Here is a 4,421-nt window from a genome sequence, read left to right on the forward strand (position 1 = left end):
ATTAATAGACAACTGTATTTTTGCTATGTACTCACGTGGCAGAAGGAATGAGGGGATACTTTGCATTAATTTGTGTGGGTACATAATAGGTATATACATTTATGGGGTACATGAGACGTTTTGATACAGGCATGCAGTGTGTAATAATTACATCATGGAGAGCACGGTATTCATCCCCTCAAGCATTTTTATTTTTTATTACTTTTTGAGATAGAGTCTCGCTCTTGTCACCCAGGCAAACTCCACCTCCTGGGTTCAAGTGATTCTCCTGCCTCAGCCTCCTGGGTAGCTGGGATTACAGGCAAGTACCATCACATCTGGCTAATTTTTGTATTTTTAGTAGAGACAGGGTTTCACCATGTTGGTCAGGCTGGTCTCAAACTCCTGACTTCAAGTGATCTGCCTGCTTCGGCCCCTCAAAGTCCTGGGATGACAGGCATGAACCACTGCGCCTGGCCCCTCAAGCATTTTTGATGAGGGCGCTTATCCCACTCACTACAGCTCCACCTTCATGACCTAATCACTTTCCAAAGGCCCTGCCTCCAAATACTATCCCCTTGGGGATTCGGTTTCTACCTATGAATTTTGCGGAGGCATAAACATAAGTCTTTGGCACCTCCCCATATCTGGAGGAGAGCCCCAGCATTCTCCCTGCCATTAATTTTCTTATCTCAACTACAGCAGAAGGATGCAAGGGTGTCCAAGGGAGAAAATACTGTTATGGGTTCTTAGTTTCTGTTTCTTGTAGGGTCACTAAAGCCCCTTCCTTATCCCTCTTTTCCACTTATCACTAGAGACAGAAACTAAAAATCATGACTTCAGGCTGCCAAAAGCCTAAAACAAAACAGAACAACAACAACAACAAAATAATGTGAGTTAGACAAGCTTGGCAAGGAAGCCGTAAGGTGAGAACCATGAAAATGGAAGTGATCACCTGCAACTCAACAGCATTTCAGATGGAGAGGCATTTCAAAGACCTCGAGGTGAACGCACGCTTGGCTTGTCCCAGGAACAATTAAGATATGAGTGCAGCTGGATCAGAGTGAGAGAGTAGGACAGCAGTGACAGACACAGTTAGAGAATAGATAGGACCAGATCATGCAATGAAGGGTTAGACTATGGGAAGACAGACATAAAAGCAGGAAGATCAATTAAAAGAGGTGATAGGCCGGGTGCGGTGGCTCACACCTGTAACCCCAGCAGTTTGGGAGGCCGAGGCAGGCGGATCACGAGGTCAAGAGATCAAGACCATCCCAGCCAACTTGGTGAAACCCTGTCTCTGCTAAAAAGACAAAAATTAGCTGGGCGTCGTGGCACACACCTATAGTCCCAGCTACTCGGGAAGCTGAGGCAGGAGAATCACTTGAACCTGGGAGGCGGAGGTTGCAGTGAGCCGAGATAGTGCCACTGCACTCCAGTGATGCTGATGGCTTGGTCTAGGATGGTTGAGATGGGATGGGGAGACATTGTTGGATTCTGGATACATTTCACATGTAATAATAGGTAGGATTTGCTCACGCATTTGTTCTACAGAGTGAGAGAGAAGAATTCAGAACATCTCCAAAGTTGGTCTGAGCAACTTTAAGGCTGGAGGTGCCATTGAAGATAAGATAGACTAGGGCAGGAGTTAAGTTTGGGGAAAGAAATCAAGAATTTATTTTTGGACTAAGATACCTGTTAATGGGCTGGGTGCAGTGGCTCACGCCTGTAATACCAGCAGTTTGGGAGGCTGAGGCAGGCAGGTCACGAAGTCAGGAGTTCGAAACCAGTCTGGCCAACATAGTGAAACCCGATCTCTATTAAAAATACAAAAATGGTATTTGGAATATCAGTAGGTTGTATAGTGCAGTGGTTGAGATCATGGACTTTTGGCCTTAACTGCTGGGGTTCAAATTCTAGCTTTACCACCTATTAGCTGTGAGACCATGGGCACATTCATTAACCCTTATGTGCCCCAGTTTCCTCTTCTGTAAAAGGGGGACAAAACTACACCTCCTCGGGAGGATTAATAAGTAGATTGCTTGGAAAATTGCCTGATGATCTCACTTCTGGAGCTATTTGACAGCGAAGACCCTCGGGAATGGGACTACTTTAAAACAGTCTTAACACAGAATTTATGGGAAGTTTCTCAGTCTTAGAGCATTCATCTGAAAACAGATTAACAATGTTTTCCTAAGGTTTGTTTATGAAACAGAACACTTCAATGGTGTAGCTGAACTGCTGGAAATATTAGAAAGTATTATCAATGGCTTTGCTTTACCTCTTAAGGCAGAACACAGTTTCTGGTGAAAGTATTGATCTCCTTACACACTGTCAGGAGCTTCTCACTCTGCCATGCACAGCTGGCATATTGTATAGTGCAGTTTCTGTAGAAAGATCCTTCACTCACAGAACCAGTTATTAGGGGGTTAATGAAGTTTTGGTCTAAAACATATAGTCAGAAAGAGGTCATGTTCCTTAGGGAACTGGAAGAAATACTGGATGTGATTGAACCTTCACAATGTGTTAAAATCCAAGAACCTTTGTTTAAACAAATCGCCAAGTGTGTATCCAGTCCTCATTTTCAGGTGGCAGAAAGAGCACTCTAGTATTGGAATAATGAATACATCATGAGTTTGATAGAAGAAAACTCTAACGTCATCCTTCGCATCATGTTTTCCAGGCTTTACAGGATTTCGAAAGAACATTGGAATCCAGCCATTGTGGTGTTGGTGTACAATGTGTTGAAGGCATTTATAGAAATGAACAGCACCGTGTTTGACGAGCTGACAGCCACATACAAGTCAGATCATCAGCGTGAGAAAAAGAAAGAAAAGGAGCGTGAAGAATTGTGGAAAAAATGGGAAGATCTGGAGTTAAAGAGAGGTCTTAGATATGATGGAATAATTCCAACTTAACAAAAACAATGACAGCAACATTGCTAATTGGTGGAGTCACACATTTATGTAGCAGAAGATGGAGCAATAGTTTTCTGTATTGTGCAACTTTATGGTAGATTTTGCATTTGTTTTGTTATTACAACAGCACTGTATATACCTGTCTCTAAGTATAGGAAAAGAAAAATAAGGTCTTCAATCCACAGTTTGGACAGCAGATGGACTTCTCAAAACTTTGCAAACATAATCACTGTTCTAACCCTCTTAAAAAAATCGGGCTTCAAAGATTTGTTAATGAAATTGCTATGTTAAAATTCCATTATTGGGAGTTCTTTATCACTAGCAGAGAGTATGATACAATTTTCAAATGTGAACAATCTTAAATTTAGCTTGTCTTTCTGCTAAGCTGTTAAATGTATTTATAGTAAAGGAAGAAAAAAAGACTGTCATTTCCTTATAAGTTTGTGTAACATCCTCCTCTGGATAACTTGACTGTAATTTGACATCTTTTTCTTTTGCACATCTTCCTGAGTTGAATGTCCACGTGGAATGGGGTCATGAATTATAAAGGTCCCTGATAAAAGTTCTGTTTACTGGGGTGAACATCTTTCCAGTAACCAGGTAGTCCTGGTACTCCTGTAGTTTTAAAATTAGGAGTTAAAAGAGAAGAGGTGATAAACATAGTAGGGAAGGGAATTTTGAATTCATGCGTCAGTTTATAGTGAATCCAAATCAATGGCTTGAATCCTTTGAAAACAGGCACTGGGACATCACAGATTTCAGTACCTGACCAGTATTAGCTGCATGTATCATTGAACACACATACCAGAGATGTTCTAGGGTAGCTAAACTGCTAATAAAACTTGTGTACAGTATGTACTTACCTAATGCAGTTGCATTATTGCGTACTGAAAGATATATGTTTGGGGGGTTATTTCCAGGATGCGTTTGCTTGTTATGGACATGGCAGCAGTGAGCTGGTAATCCTAAACCATCACTTCCAGCAGTATTCATTGTATAGAGCTGATTCTGTGTTCATGCATTGAATTGTGACGGTAGCAAACATGAACGTATGAACTACTGTTGTTCTTAATAGAAATACAATATAAATATGGGCTTGTATATTTTCTTCCTTACATTTAAATATAAAGTAGAATGTGCAGTTTTATTGTTTTCAAGAAAAAGGAAAAAAAGCTGCTGACTTTCTCTCCCATAAAGTTTTTCAGGATTATCAGGTCACAGTGTGTACGTAAGAGTCAGCTATTTATGGATATTGTTATCTCAAAAAAAAAAAAAACTGGCATTGTTAATTCCTTAAAAAAAAAAACCAGCAGTTAAAAAAAAAGCCATACGCAACACTAGACACAACATGGTTTAATGGAATTAATAGATTTAAAAAAAAAAAAAAAAGAACATTGATGGGGATTCACTGTAAGGTTGGCAGAGGCTGCCAAAGACAAAACAACTGACTTTAAAAATGCTGGAACAAAGTGATAAAAAATAAATTTGTAACAAATCTTCTCCTTTTTAGTCCTTGTCATTTTA

At 40.3% G+C, this 4,421-nt stretch overlaps 1 pseudogene; it reads left to right on the plus strand.

Annotated features, from left to right (window-relative positions):
• Window positions 1–1,755: 1,755 nt before the first annotated feature.
• On the plus strand, window positions 1,756–2,993 carry LOC105538527 (annotated as a pseudogene).
• Window positions 2,994–4,421: the final 1,428 nt, after the last annotated feature.

This window comes from Mandrillus leucophaeus, unplaced genomic scaffold, assembly GCF_000951045.1.
Source record: "Mandrillus leucophaeus isolate KB7577 unplaced genomic scaffold, Mleu.le_1.0 Scaffold1939, whole genome shotgun sequence".
Lineage (NCBI taxonomy): Eukaryota > Metazoa > Chordata > Mammalia > Primates > Cercopithecidae > Mandrillus > Mandrillus leucophaeus.